Here is a 17,419-nt window from a genome sequence, read left to right as displayed (position 1 = left end):
TTGTCTCTACTACACTATAGTACTGCATCAGGTAACACTGTTCACACTATCTATCCATCTCTGTTGTCTCTACTACACTATAGTACTGCATCAGGTACCACTGTTCACACTATCTATCCATCTCTGTTGTCTCTACTACACTATAGTACTGCATCAGGTAACACTGTTCACTATCTATCCATCTCTGTTGTCTCTACTACACTATAGTACTGCATCAGGTACCACTGTTCACTATCTATCTATCATCCATCTCTGTTGTCTCTCTACTACACTATAGTACTGCATCAGGTACCACTGTTCACTATCTATCCATCTCTGTTGTCTCTACTACACTATAGTACTGCATCAGGTACCACTGTTCACTATCTATCCATCTCTGTTGTCTCTACTACACTATAGTACTGCATCAGGTACCACTGTTCACTATCTATCCATCTCTGTTGTCTCTACTACACTATAGTACTGCATCAGGTAACACTGTTCACTATCTATCCATCTCTGTTGTCTCTCAACTACACTATAGTACTGCATCAGGTACCACTGTTCACTATCTATCCATCTCTGTTGTCTCTACTACACTATAGTACTGCATCAGGTACCACTGTTCACTATCTATCCATCTCTGTTGTCTCTACTACACTATAGTACTGCATCAGGTACCACTGTTCACTATCTATCCATCTCTGTTGTCTCTACTACACTATAGTACTGCATCAGGTACCACTGTTCACACTATCTATCCATCTCTGTTGTCTCTACTACACTATAGTACTGCATCAGGTAACACTGTTCACTATCTATCCATCTCTGTTGTCTCTACTACACTATAGTACTGCATCAGGTACCACTGTTCACTATCTATCCATCTCTGTTGTCTCTCTACTACACTATAGTACTGCATCAGGTACCACTGTTCACTATCTATCCATCTCTGTTGTCTCTACTACACTATAGTACTGCATCAGGTACCACTGTTCACTATCTATCCATCTCTGTTGTCTCTCTACTACACTATAGTACTGCATCAGGTACCACTGTTCACACTATCTATCCATCTCTGTTGTCTCTACTACACTATAGTACTGCATCAGGTACCACTGTTCACTATCTATCCATCTCTGTTGTCTCTCTACTACACTATAGTACTGCATCAGGTACCACTGTTCACTATCTATCCATCTCTGTTGTCTCTCTACTACACTATAGTACTGCATCAGGTACCACTGTTCACTATCTGTCCATCTCTGTTGTCTCTACTACACTATAGTACTACATCAGGTAACACTGTTCACTATCTATCCATCTCTGTTGTCTCTACTACACTATAGTACTGCATCAGGTAACACTGTTCACTATCTATCCATCTCTGTTGTCTCTACTACACTATAGTACTGCATCAGGTACCACTGTTCACTATCTATCCATCTCTGTTGTCTCTACTACACTATAGTACTGCATCAGGTACCACTGTTCACACTATCTATCCATCTCTGTTGTCTCTCTACTACACTATAGTACTGCATCAGGTACCACTGTTCACACTATCTATCCATCTCTGTTGTCTCTACTACACTATAGTACTGCATCAGGTACCACTGTTCACTATCTATCCATCTCTGTTGTCTCTACTACACTATAGTACTGCATCAGGTACCACTGTTCACTATCTATCCATCTCTGTTGTCTCTACTACACTATAGCACTGCATCAGGTAACACTGTTCACTATCTATCCATCTCTGTTGTCTCTACTACACTATAGTACTGCATCAGGTACCACTGTTCACTATCTATCCATCTCTGTTGTCTCTCTACTACACTATAGTACTGCATCAGGTACCACTGTTCACACTATCTATCCATCTCTGTTGTCTCTCTACTACACTATAGTACTACATCAGGTAACACTGTTCACTATCTATCCATCTCTGTTGTCTCTCTACTACACTATAGTACTGCATCAGGTAACACTGTTCACTATCTATCCATCTCTGTTGTCTCTACTACACTATAGTACTGCATCAGGTACCACTGTTCACTATCTATCCATCTCTGTTGTCTCTACTACACTATAGTACTGCATCAGGTACCACTGTTCACACTATCTATCCATCTCTGTTGTCTCTACTACACTATAGTACTGCATCAGGTACCACTGTTCACTATCTATCCATCTCTGTTGTCTCTACTACACTATAGTACTGCATCAGGTACCACTGTTCACACTATCTATCCATCTCTGTTGTCTCTACTACACTATAGTACTGCATCAGGTAACACTGTTCACTATCTATCCATCTCTGTTGTCTCTCTACTACACTATAGTACTGCATCAGGTACCACTGTTCACTATCTATCCATCTCTGTTGTCTCTCTACTACACTATAGTACTGCATCAGGTACCACTGTTCACTATCTATCCATCTCTGTTGTCTCTACTACACTATAGTACTGCATCAGGTACCACTGTTCACACTATCTATCCATCTCTGTTGTCTCTCTACTACACATAGTACTACATCAGGTACCACTGTTCACTATCTATCCATCTCTGTTGTCTCTACTACACTATAGTACTGCATCAGGTACCACTGTTCACACTATCTATCCATCTCTGTTGTCTCTACTACACTATAGTACTGCATCAGGTACCACTGTTCACTATCTATCCATCTCTGTTGTCTCTACTACACTATAGTACTGCATCAGGTACCACTGTTCACTATCTATCCATCTCTGTTGTCTCTCTACTACACTATAGTACTGCATCAGGTAACACTGTTCACACTATCTATCCATCTCTGTTGTCTCTCTACTACACTATAGTACTGCATCATGTACCACTGTTCACTATCTATCCATCTCTGTTGTCTCTACTACACTATAGTACTGCATCAGGTAACACTGTTCACACTATCTATCCATCTCTGTTGTCTCTCTACTACACTATAGTACTGCATCAGGTACCACTGTTCACTATCTATCCATCTCTGTTGTCTCTACTACACTATAGTACTGCATCAGGTACCACTGTTCACTATCTATCCATCTCTGTTGTCTCTCTACTACACTATAGTACTGCATCAGGTACCACTGTTCACTATCTATCCATCTCTGTTGTCTCTACTACACTATAGTACTGCATCAGGTACCACTGTTCACTATCTGTCCATCTCTGTTGTCTCTACTACACTATAGTACTGCATCAGGTAACACTGTTCACTATCTATCCATCTCTGTTGTCTCTACTACACTATAGTACTGCATCAGGTACCACTGTTCACTATCTATCCATCTCTGTTGTCTCTCTACTACACTATAGTACTGCATCAGGTACCACTGTTCACTATCTATCCATCTCTGTTGTCTCTCTACTACACTATAGTACTGCATCAGGTACCACTGTTCACTATCTATCCATCTCTGTTGTCTCTCTACTACACTATAGTACTGCATCAGGTACCACTGTTCACTATCTATCCATCTCTGTTGTCTCTACTGCACTATAGTACTGCATCAGGTACCACTGTTCACTATCTATCCATCTCTGTTGTCTCTACTACACTATAGTACTGCATCAGGTAACACTGTTCACTATCTATCCATCTCTGTTGTCTCTCTACTACACTATAGTACTGCATCAGGTACCACTGTTCACTATCTATCCATCTCTGTTGTCTCTACTACACTATAGTACTGCATCAGGTACCACTGTTCACACTATCTATCCATCTCTGTTGTCTCTCTACTACACTATAGTACTGCATCAGGTACCACTGTTCACACTATCTATCCATCTCTGTTGTCTCTACTACACTATAGTACTGCATCAGGTACCACTGTTCACACTATCTATCCATCTCTGTTGTCTCTCTACTACACTATAGTACTGCATCAGGTAACACTGTTCACACTATCTATCCATCTCTGTTGTCTCTCTACTACACTATAGTACTGCATCAGGTACCACTGTTCACTATCTATCCATCTCTGTTGTCTCTACTACACTATAGTACTGCATCAGGTACCACTGTTCACTATCTATCCATCTCTGTTGTCTCTACTACACTATAGTACTGCATCAGGTAACACTGTTCACTATCTATCCATCTCTGTTGTCTCTACTACACTATAGTACTGCATCAGGTAACACTGTTCACTATCTATCCATCTCTGTTGTCTCTCTACTACACTATAGTACTGCATCAGGTACCACTGTTCACTATCTATCCATCTCTGTTGTCTCTACTACACTATAGTACTACATCAGGTAACACTGTTCACTATCTATCCATCTCTGTTGTCTCTACTACACTATAGTACTGCATCAGGTAACACTGTTCACTATCTATCCATCTCTGTTGTCTCTACTACACTATAGTACTGCATCAGGTAACACTGTTCACTATCTATCCATCTCTGTTGTCTCTACTACACTATAGTACTGCATCAGGTACCACTGTTCACTATCTATCCATCTCTGTTGTCTCTACTACACTATAGTACTGCATCAGGTACCACTGTTCACTATCTATCCATCTCTGTTGTCTCTCTACTACACTATAGTACTGCATCATGTACCACTGTTCACTATCTATCCATCTCTGTTGTCTCTACTACACTATAGTACTGCATCAGGTACCACTGTTCACACTATCTATCCATCTCTGTTGTCTCTACTACACTATAGTACTGCATCAGGTAACACTGTTCACTATCTATCCATCTCTGTTGTCTCTACTACACTATAGCACTGCATCAGGTACCACTGTTCACACTATCTATCCATCTCTGTTGTCTCTACTACACTATAGTACTGCATCAGGTACCACTGTTCACTATCTATCCATCTCTGTTGTCTCTACTACACTATAGTACTGCATCAGGTACCACTGTTCACACTATCTATCCATCTCTGTTGTCTCTCTACTACACTATAGTACTACATCAGGTACCACTGTTCACACTATCTATCCATCTCTGTTGTCTCTCTACTACACTATAGTACTGCATCAGGTACCACTGTTCACACTATCTATCCATCTCTGTTGTCTCTACTACACTATAGTACTGCATCAGGTACCACTGTTCACTATCTATCCATCTCTGTTGTCTCTACTACACTATAGTACTGCATCAGGTACCACTGTTCACACTATCTATCCATCTCTGTTGTCTCTACTACACTATAGTACTGCATCAGGTAACACTGTTCACTATCTATCCATCTCTGTTGTCTCTCTACTACACTATAGTACTGCATCAGGTACCACTGTTCACTATCTATCCATCTCTGTTGTCTCTCTACTACACTATAGTACTGCATCAGGTACCACTGTTCACTATCTATCCATCTCTGTTGTCTCTACTACACTATAGTACTGCATCAGGTACCACTGTTCACACTATCTATCCATCTCTGTTGTCTCTCTACTACACTATAGTACTACATCAGGTACCACTGTTCACTATCTATCCATCTCTGTTGTCTCTCTACTACACTATAGTACTGCATCAGGTACCACTGTTCACACTATCTATCCATCTCTGTTGTCTCTACTACACTATAGTACTGCATCAGGTACCACTGTTCACTATCTATCCATCTCTGTTGTCTCTACTACACTATAGTACTGCATCAGGTACCACTGTTCACTATCTATCCATCTCTGTTGTCTCTCTACTACACTATAGTACTGCATCAGGTAACACTGTTCACACTATCTATCCATCTCTGTTGTCTCTCTACTACACTATAGTACTGCATCATGTACCACTGTTCACTATCTATCCATCTCTGTTGTCTCTACTACACTATAGTACTGCATCAGGTAACACTGTTCACACTATCTATCCATCTCTGTTGTCTCTCTACTACACTATAGTACTGCATCAGGTACCACTGTTCACTATCTATCCATCTCTGTTGTCTCTACTACACTATAGTACTGCATCAGGTACCACTGTTCACTATCTATCCATCTCTGTTGTCTCTCTACTACACTATAGTACTGCATCAGGTACCACTGTTCACTATCTATCCATCTCTGTTGTCTCTACTACACTATAGTACTGCATCAGGTACCACTGTTCACTATCTGTCCATCTCTGTTGTCTCTACTACACTATAGTACTGCATCAGGTAACACTGTTCACTATCTATCCATCTCTGTTGTCTCTACTACACTATAGTACTGCATCAGGTACCACTGTTCACTATCTATCCATCTCTGTTGTCTCTCTACTACACTATAGTACTGCATCAGGTACCACTGTTCACTATCTATCCATCTCTGTTGTCTCTACTACACTATAGTACTGCATCAGGTAACACTGTTCACTATCTATCCATCTCTGTTGTCTCTCTACTACACTATAGTACTGCATCAGGTACCACTGTTCACTATCTATCCATCTCTGTTGTCTCTACTACACTATAGTACTGCATCAGGTACCACTGTTCACTATCTATCCATCTCTGTTGTCTCTACTACACTATAGTACTGCATCAGGTAACACTGTTCACTATCTATCCATCTCTGTTGTCTCTCTACTACACTATAGTACTGCATCAGGTACCACTGTTCACTATCTATCCATCTCTGTTGTCTCTACTACACTATAGTACTGCATCAGGTACCACTGTTCACACTATCTATCCATCTCTGTTGTCTCTCTACTACACTATAGTACTGCATCAGGTACCACTGTTCACACTATCTATCCATCTCTGTTGTCTCTCTACTACACTATAGTACTGCATCAGGTACCACTGTTCACACTATCTATCCATCTCTGTTGTCTCTCTACTACACTATAGTACTGCATCAGGTAACACTGTTCACACTATCTATCCATCTCTGTTGTCTCTCTACTACACTATAGTACTGCATCAGGTACCACTGTTCACTATCTATCCATCTCTGTTGTCTCTACTACACTATAGTACTGCATCAGGTACCACTGTTCACTATCTATCCATCTCTGTTGTCTCTACTACACTATAGTACTGCATCAGGTAACACTGTTCACTATCTATCCATCTCTGTTGTCTCTACTACACTATAGTACTGCATCAGGTAACACTGTTCACTATCTATCCATCTCTGTTGTCTCTCTACTACACTATAGTACTGCATCAGGTACCACTGTTCACTATCTATCCATCTCTGTTGTCTCTACTACACTATAGTACTACATCAGGTAACACTGTTCACTATCTATCCATCTCTGTTGTCTCTACTACACTATAGTACTGCATCAGGTAACACTGTTCACTATCTATCCATCTCTGTTGTCTCTACTACACTATAGTACTGCATCAGGTAACACTGTTCACTATCTATCCATCTCTGTTGTCTCTACTACACTATAGTACTGCATCAGGTACCACTGTTCACTATCTATCCATCTCTGTTGTCTCTACTACACTATAGTACTGCATCAGGTACCACTGTTCACTATCTATCCATCTCTGTTGTCTCTCTACTACACTATAGTACTGCATCATGTACCACTGTTCACTATCTATCCATCTCTGTTGTCTCTACTACACTATAGTACTGCATCAGGTACCACTGTTCACACTATCTATCCATCTCTGTTGTCTCTACTACACTATAGTACTGCATCAGGTAACACTGTTCACTATCTATCCATCTCTGTTGTCTCTACTACACTATAGCACTGCATCAGGTACCACTGTTCACACTATCTATCCATCTCTGTTGTCTCTACTACACTATAGTACTGCATCAGGTACCACTGTTCACTATCTATCCATCTCTGTTGTCTCTACTACACTATAGTACTGCATCAGGTACCACTGTTCACACTATCTATCCATCTCTGTTGTCTCTCTACTACACTATAGTACTACATCAGGTACCACTGTTCACACTATCTATCCATCTCTGTTGTCTCTCTACTACACTATAGTACTGCATCAGGTACCACTGTTCACACTATCTATCCATCTCTGTTGTCTCTACTACACTATAGTACTGCATCATGTACCACTGTTCACACTATCTATCCATCTCTGTTGTCTCTCTACTACACTATAGTACTGCATCAGGTACCACTGTTCACTATCTATCCATCTCTGTTGTCTCTACTACACTATAGTACTGCATCAGGTACCACTGTTCACACTATCTATCCATCTCTGTTGTCTCTCTACTACACTATAGTACTACATCAGGTACCACTGTTCACTATCTATCCATCTCTGTTGTCTCTCTACTACACTATAGTACTGCATCAGGTACCACTGTTCACACTATCTATCCATCTCTGTTGTCTCTCTACTACACTATAGTACTACATCAGGTACCACTGTTCACTATCTATCCATCTCTGTTGTCTCTCTACTACACTATAGTACTGCATCAGGTACCACTGTTCACACTATCTATCCATCTCTGTTGTCTCTCTACTACACTATAGTACTACATCAGGTACCACTGTTCACTATCTATCCATCTCTGTTGTCTCTACTACACTATAGTACTGCATCAGGTACCACTGTTCACTATCTATCCATCTCTGTTGTCTCTACTACACTATAGTACTGCATCAGGTACCACTGTTCACTATCTGTCCATCTCTGTTGTCTCTACTACACTATAGTACTGCATCAGGTACCACTGTTCACTATCTATCCATCTCTGTTGTCTCTACTACACTATAGTACTGCATCAGGTAACACTGTTCACACTATCTATCCATCTCTGTTGTCTCTCTACTACACTATAGTACTGCATCATGTACCACTGTTCACTATCTATCCATCTCTGTTGTCTCTACTACACTATAGTACTGCATCAGGTAACACTGTTCACACTATCTATCCATCTCTGTTGTCTCTCTACTACACTATAGTACTGCATCAGGTACCACTGTTCACTATCTATCCATCTCTGTTGTCTCTACTACACTATAGTACTGCATCAGGTACCACTGTTCACACTATCTATCCATCTCTGTTGTCTCTCTACTACACTATAGTACTGCATCAGGTACCACTGTTCACTATCTATCCATCTCTGTTGTCTCTACTACACTATAGTACTGCATCAGGTACCACTGTTCACTATCTATCCATCTCTGTTGTCTCTACTACACTATAGTACTGCATCAGGTACCACTGTTCACTATCTATCCATCTCTGTTGTCTCTACTACACTATAGTACTGCATCAGGTAACACTGTTCACTATCTATCCATCTCTGTTGTCTCTACTACACTATAGTACTGCATCAGGTAACACTGTTCACACTATCTATCCATCTCTGTTGTCTCTACTACACTATAGTACTGCATCAGGTACCACTGTTCACTATCTATCCATCTCTGTTGTCTCTACTACACTATAGTACTGCATCAGGTACCACTGTTCACTATCTGTCCATCTCTGTTGTCTCTACTACACTATAGTACTGCATTAGGTACCACTGTTCACACTATCTATCCATCTCTGTTGTCTCTCTACTACACTATAGTACTGCATCAGGTATCACTGTTCACACTATCTATCCATCTCTGTTGTCTCTCTACTACACTATAGTACTGCATCATGTACCACTGTTCACTATCTATCCATCTCTGTTGTCTCTACTACACTATAGTCCTGTTCAGCTACATACACTCTCTCTCTCCTCTTTCTCTCTCTTTTAAATATATATATATATAGCCAGCTCTGCTTTCAGAAAGCCTTTCTCAATAGCAAGGCTATGCTCTCTGAGTCTGTACGTAGTCAATTCTCTTTGTCTGTCTGTGTGACGTTCGGCAGTATACATCCACTTGATCCAGCTTGGGACACTATACACATACTTTCTCAAACTCCTGCCTTTCCCCTCCTTACCCACAGGTGGCGCTGTACAGCATGTATGTGGCCTGTATGGCGTTCCATGCTAAAGTGAGTGACCCGGTGATTGGTGGGACTTACATGACCCTGCTGAACACGGTCACCAACCTGGGGGAAACTGGCCCTCCACCCTGGCATTGTGGATGGTCGACCCACTCACCTCTAAGGAGTGCCAGGGAGCTGCCGGGCAGAAATGTGGCTCCCCAGAGGAGACGGGGGTAAGTGGGAGAGAATTACCTCAGAGTATTCCCATTGTACTGTCGTAGTACATTAAATAGCTGTGGAAACACTCCTCTTAACCGTATCTCTGTCTTTTTTCTCTCTCTTCCCTCCTACAGCTGTGTGTTAAGGAGGGCGGTGTGTGTGTGACGTCGTTGGATGGGTACTATGTGGAGTCGGTGGTGTGTGTGTTGATAGGACTAGCGTGGTGGGTGTGGCTAGGGAACAGGATGAGAAGGCTACAGGACCAGAGCCCTGCAGCGTGGAGTTGCAGGATCGGCCAATGACAACGTTCACCCAGCTCCTGACCCCGGCAAGGCCAATCGCCAGACAGCTACAGTCTGATATAAAATCTTCTGTCAGCTCAGCCTTTGACCCTGGCCTGAACATCACTTTCTCTCTCTCATTTCTGTTTTTCTGTCTTCTTCCGACTCCTTATTTCTCTCCTTTCTCTGTCCATCTCTTTCTCCTTCTCTGACTCTTTATTTCTCTCCTTCCTCTGTCCATCTCTTTCTCCTTCTCTGACTCTTTATTTCTCTCCTTCCTCTGTCCATCTTTCTCCTTCTCTGACTCTTTATTTCTCTCCTTTCTCTGTCCATCTCTCTCTCCTTCTCTGACTCTTTATTTCTCTCCTTTCTGTCCATCTCTTTCTCCTTCTCTGACTCTTTATTTCTCTCCTTTCTCTGTCCATCTCTTTCTCCTTCTCTGACTCTTTATTTCTCTCCTTCCTCTGTCCATCTCTCTCTCCTTCTCTGACTCTTTATTTCTCTCTTTCCTCTGTCCATCTCTTTCTCCTTCTCTGACTCTTTATTTCTCTCCTTTCTCTGTCCATCTCTTTCTCCTTCTCTGACTCTTTATTTCTCTCCTTTCTCTGTCCATCTCTTTCTCCTTCTCTGACTCTTTATTTCTCTCCTTTCTCTGTCCATCTCTCTCTCCTTCTCTGACTCTTTATTTCTCTCCTTTCTCTGTCCATCTCTCTCTCCTTCTCTGACTCTTTATTTCTCTCCTTTCTCTGTCCATCTCTTTCTCCTTCTCTGACTCTTTATTTCTCTCCTTTTTCTGTCCATCTCTTTCTCCTTCTCTGACTCTTTATTTCTCTCCTTCCTCTGTCCATCTCTTTCTCCTTCTCTGACTCTTTATTTCTCTCCTTCCTCTGTCCATCTCTCTCTCCTTCTCTGACTCTTTATTTCTCTCCTTCCTCTGTCCATCTCTTTCTCCTTCTCTGACTCTTTATTTCTCTCCTTCCTCTGTCCATCTTTCTCCTTCTCTGACTCTTTATTTCTCTCCTTTCTCTGTCCATCTCTCTCTCCTTCTCTGACTCTTTATTTCTCTCCTTTCTCTGTCCATCTCTTTCTCCTTCTCTGACTCTTTATTTCTCTCCTTTCTCTGTCCATCTCTTTCTCCTTCTCTGACTCTTTATTTCTCTCCTTCCTCTGTCCATCTCTTTCTCCTTCTCTAACTCTTTATTTCTCTCCTTTCTCTGTCCATCTCTCTCTCCTTCTCTGACTCTTTATTTCTCTCCTTTCTCTGTCCATCTCTTTCTCCTTCTCTGACTCTTTATTTCTCTCCTTTCTCTGTCCATCTCTTTCTCCTTCTCTGACTCTTTATTTCTCTCCTTCCTCTGTCCATCTCTTTCTCCTTCTCTGACTCTTTATTTCTCTCCTTCCTCTGTCCATCTCTCTCTCCTTCTCTGACTCTTTATTTCTCTCCTTCCTCTGTCCATCTCTCTCTCCTTCTCTGACTCTTTATTTCTCTCCTTCCTCTGTCCATCCCTCTCTCCTTCTCTGATAACTCTTCTCAGTGTCCCTATTTTCCCTCTCCCCCTTCTTCCCTTCCTTTGCTCAGTGTAATATTATCCTTCAGCAGTCTGTCTCTGCTTTAACTGTAATTGTGGGCCGGCCACCACCAGACTATGGACCATAACGGTCAATAACCACATACTCTCTTGGAGAGTCAAGAGTTACATTTCTCCTTGCAACGTCACATCCTCACCATGGCTTCTGTGGGTGCCGCTTCAACTATGTCCCATTGGAAACAAAAGAAGGAACTATTCTTCTTGCTAGGAATATTTACAGTAGACATAGCTGCTCCTTCTCAATCCACATTATCTGCTACTATTTCACTATTTCACTTTCTCACTGTTTATTTGTGCCTTGCTCTGTTCTTCAAAGACTCTGATTTTAAAGTTAGTCAGATATTTTTAAAAAGGCATTCATCAACGAACGGTCATAAAAAGCAAACCACATATATATGGAGGGTTAAATATGAACTTTGAGATGTACAGCCAAGACCTAGTTGATAAATAGATCACGTTTCTGTGTGGAACATGGGAGTCAGAAATCACATTTCTATTCTTGATGTGAATCTATTGTCCCTTCAAAAGAAATGCCTAAATTATAACATTACTGTTTTAATATACACTGAGTGTATAAAACATTAGGAACACCTTCCTATTGAGTTACTATGTTAAACGTTCCTAATGTTGAATTGCACCCCCCTCCTTTTGCCATGTTGACACCAATGCTTCGCACAGTTGTCAAGTTGGCTGGATGTCCTTTGGGTGTTGGACCATTCTTGATGGGAAAACTGTTGAGCGTGAAACTAGGCCACGTTGCATTTCTTTACACAAACTGGTGTGCCTGGCACCTGCTACCATACCCTGTTCAAAGGCACTTAAATATTATTCTTGACAATTCACCCTCTGAATGGCACAAACACAATTCATGTCTCAATTGTCTCCAGGCTTAAAATCCTTCTTTAACCCGTCTCCTCCCCTTCATCTACACTGATTGAAGTGGATTTAACAGGTGCCATCAATAAAGGATCATAGCTTTCACCCGGTCAGTCTGTCTTAATGTTTTGTATACTCAGCGTATGTCTCTAATTTTTGAATACAACAGTATTTTCTCTATACCAGCAATGACAGGTCAGAGGTTGTGTGAAAGGGAGAAGGCAGTAAACAGTCATGTCCGGATCTGGGGATCACCTGTATCGGTTCTGTTTGGTTTATGTCATAGAACATTTTAATGTTTTTCTGTTTGTTAATTCTCAAGAGTTATTTTTATTTATTTTGGGGGTCTCTGCTCTATTCTACATCAGGCTGAACAAAATAATTTGCATTGATTCATGTGTGGAACACTGATAAATCAGATTCTGTGTTTCTCCCTTAATGTCTGCCCCTAACCACCTGTCCACATTCAGATGGGACTCAGCTCCTAAAGGTGAAAGTCAGGGTTGGGGTATAATGAAATGATCCTAGATCAGGTTGTTCTCCTTTTGTGTGTGTGTGTGTGTGGGGGGGGGGGGAAGACAAAGAGCACGTTGAGTTTCCACACCAATGCAAAGCCTTTATTCTGTAACTGAGACTCTTGTTAGCCTTAAACGTTTCATTTTTTAACTTTCTCTTTATTTTACATCTTGTGATGCTGCTGCATGTACATCGCCTTTTATGTCTGTGTCAGTACTTTTAACAATTTAAAATATTGCCTAAACTCTACCAGCATTCATTTACATATGGATATGTTAGACTTGTTTTGATTTACCAAAAATTTAAATGAATGTTATTTGTTTTGTTTTTTTAGCACTTTTTTTTCATGTCGGTTTGTCTTCATTTCAGTTGTAAATTTCTTTTAAAAAATGTCAAAAACTCCACTCTAGTTATTTTCCAAGATGAGTGGAGGGTTTTTAAAAGAATGTTCAACTACTGAATTTCCCATGGAATACAAATGATTTGTGATGGGCTGTTGCAAACCAATCTTTGATTCCCAACTCACATTTCTAAAAGCTGACGTTAAAGACCTGCTTGGTATTGGAGTTGTCCCTAGTGGGAACAACTCCGTGGGAATCGAACCCACAACCCTGGTATTGCATGTGCCATGCTCTACCGAGAGTGATCCCCGGGTTGGGATCAATCCCATTTAATTTCCAGTCAGTTCGGGAAGTACACTACAATTCCAATTCAATGCTTTTCAATTGGAAACATTTTAGAGAAAAAAAATCAATAATTATTGACTAGAATTTCGATGTGATTGACCTGAATTCTGCACTGTAACCTGTGAGACTTGTCCGCTATGCTGTAAGATGTTCTGAGTAACTTTTGTACCAACATTCCCAAGATGTAATATTGAAAATATTTACAGTAATAAATATCTTTATGTAATACAATGAATATGCACTCTGGTTTCAAATGGTTTTATCTGATTACTCATAACATACTGTACTTTACATTGTTAAAACATTTATTAATCCTTTGTCGGTGTGTGAAGTCATAAGAATATTTCTATACATATTTCACACCTAATTTATGCAATGTATAACATTTTCTATACACGGTATATACCTTTTCATTTTAGCAGTAGGTTTTGATAATGAAGCACACCAGATCTTCTTCCATACATTACCTGGTGAGTGGGCAGATGGCCTGTTGTTGTCTTTCAGACATGTCAACAACATGCCGGTGTCCAGGAGTGAGGCTGGGACAGACGAGAAAGGAGAACATACTTATAAAAACTATTTATGTAGCTTCTCAGGTCGCTGACGATAATTTAACCATTGTCCGGTCACGAACCGACTGGGATACACACTGCACATTCAAGCATTGAAGGGGAGGGAGTAGAAGGTTCGTTCAAATGAGACAGGAGATCAGCTGTTATTAAAATTGACTAAAGGTGTAGCTAACACGTTCTGACACCTTTGGGTAACATCTCTGTTTTCTCTTCTAGAACATCAGTACTGGACTAGCAATTGCTGGGGTAATAGTAATATCAAGGAGTATTAAATTGGTAAGTAGTTTAGGTTATGCATAAAAAGTCAAATGTGGGGCAGGCATGTTCCACCAGGAGGCAGTAGTGAGTCAGGTTTCACGCAAACCCTGGGTGAAGGATGGCGGGCATTCTGTCTCTAGCTGATGTCAAGGGAATAGTCATAACGACGTTGACAGATTGTGCTGTTTTAACTAGACGAGATGAGTCCTTCCCTCTTGTTCAATGAAATGCCAGCTCTGCATAGGTTATAAGGTCAGGATCAATTTAGGATGGCAGTTGAAGAGCTGTTTAGTTAGTCAGCTGAACAGCCTTTTCTTCTTAAACAGATTATCAATCTCCATCCCTTGGTTTTAGAAAGGTCCTGATCTGTCGTTTTTGTTTAGCTAATAGAATGATCTGTCGTTTTTGTTTAGCTAAAATACTGAACAAAAATATAAACGCAACATGTAAAGTGTTGGCCCCATGTTTTATGAACTGAAATAAAAGATCCCAGAAATGTTCCATATACAAAAAAAGCTTATTTCTCTAATTTTGTGCACAAATGTGTTTTCATCCCTGTTAGCAAACATCATCCCTGTTAGCAAACATTTCTCTTCTGCAAAGATAAACGGCATGATCATTACACAGGTGCACCTTGTGCTGGGGACAACAAAGGGCCACTCTAAAATATGCAGTTTTGTCACACAACACAATACCACAGATGTCTCAAGTTTTGATGAAGTGTGCAATTCACATGCTGACTGCAGGAATGTCTACCAGAGCCTTTGCCAGAGAATTAAATTTTCATTTCTCTACCATAAACTGCCTCCAATGTCATTCAGAAAATATGGCAGTACGACCCCCTGTTGACTAAAGGTATGGAAGATCCCCTGCTTGCTGAAGGTATGGAAGAATGGATGGGTTCACATCCCCTTCAACTTTCCCAACACACACAGACACACAAAGCCCACAGGGTAACGGTCAATTGCGCTGTAATAACGAGGATTAGGATTCACCTCCCAGCTGTTGGTAAATCTCTTCTGGTCATTCACACAGCTGTCCCCAATTAGACATTCATGTATTTACTAATCCCAAACTGTGGACACATCAAAACAGATCTATTAGTTTGTGGCTATTAGAGCGTCACAGAGTGTCAGCCATAAACCATCTGCTGCTCTCTTTAACATGACTGTGTCAGTCATAGACCATCTGCTGCTCTCTTTAACATGACTGTGTCAGCCATAGACCATCTGCTGCTCTCTTTAACATGACTGTGTCAGTCATAGACCATCTGCTGCTCTCTTTAACATGACTGTGTCAGTCATAGACCATCTGCTGCTCTCTTTAACATAACTGTGTCAGCCATAGACCGTCTACTGCTCTCTTTAACATGACTGTGTCAGCCATAGACCGTCTACTGCTCTCTTTAACATGACTGTGTCAGCCATAGACCATCTACTGCTCTCTTTAACATGACTGTGTCAGCCATAGACCGTCTACTGCTCTCTTTAACATGACTGTGTCAGCCATAGACCATCTACTGCTCTCTTTAACATGACTGTGTCAGCCATAGACCGTCTACTGCTCTCTTTAACATGACTGTGTCAGCCATAGACCATCTGCTGGACTCTTTAACATGACTGTCAGCAATAGACCATCTGCTGCGCTCTTTAACATGACTGTGTCAGCCATAGACCATCTGCTGGACTCTTTAACATGACTGTCAGCAATAGACCATCTGCTGCGCTCTTTAACATGACTGTGTCATCCATAGACCATCTGCTGCTCTCTTTAACATGACTGTGTCAGTCATAGACCATCTGCTGCGCTCTTTAACATGACTGTGTCATCCATAGACCATCTGCTGCTCTCTTTAACATAACTGTGTCAGCCATAGACCATCTGCTGCACTCTTTAACATGACTGTGTCAGCCATAGACCATCTGCTGCTCTCTTTAACATGACTGTGTCAGTCATAGACCATCTGCTGCTCTCTTTAACATAACTGTGTCAGCCATAGACCATCTGCTGCACTCTTTAACATGACTGTGTCAGTCATAGACCATCTGCTGCACTCTTTAACATGACTGTCAGCCATAGACCGTCTGCTGCTCTCTTTAACTATGCTGTTTGCTTGAGTGGAAGGGAACCTGGCTTTGATGTTTGCTGAAGTATTGTAGGCAACCTAATGGGTGGTCTCTCCTGTAGAGACAGTTTTTATATATCCTAAAACCAAAGTATACACTACTTTAATCCAATGAATTGAATTTGATAGGTATTGGATCATGGCTTGTTGTCTGATAAAGCGCGACCATCGTTTTTCATCTTTATCTAATTAAGACAAACATTTTTCTAAAGAGTGAGTGAGTTTCATGCCTTCTGCCCACAATATTTAGTTTAGCTCCCTTCATCGGACTGAGTGAGCATAGTAACCCTGTTAGAGATGAGGATAGCTGCAGTATTAAGTTATGGTTCTGCCCTGCAGTCAAACTGACGCTATTAGATACTGCTCTTTCAGCTACAGTGGCTTGCCAAAGTATTCACCACCCTGTGGCATTTTTCCTATTTTGTTTCCTGACAACCTGGAATTA

General features: G+C 41.1%; 1 long non-coding RNA gene across 1 annotated transcript; it reads left to right on the top strand.

The window, feature by feature from the left end:
• Positions 1-9,828: 9,828 nt before the first annotated feature.
• On the top strand, positions 9,829-14,254 carry LOC135533424 (uncharacterized). The gene is made up of 2 exons (XR_010454496.1): positions 9,829-10,085; positions 10,206-14,254. It is a non-coding gene; the product is annotated as an uncharacterized LOC135533424 (long non-coding RNA).
• The last annotated feature ends 3,165 nt before the right edge of the window (positions 14,255-17,419 follow it).

This window comes from Oncorhynchus masou, unplaced genomic scaffold (assembly GCF_036934945.1).
Source record: "Oncorhynchus masou masou isolate Uvic2021 unplaced genomic scaffold, UVic_Omas_1.1 unplaced_scaffold_2378, whole genome shotgun sequence".
In the NCBI taxonomy this organism is placed as follows: domain Eukaryota; kingdom Metazoa; phylum Chordata; class Actinopteri; order Salmoniformes; family Salmonidae; genus Oncorhynchus; species Oncorhynchus masou.
Note: the sequence above shows the minus strand (reverse complement) of the source record. Positions and strands in the feature narration are given on the sequence as shown.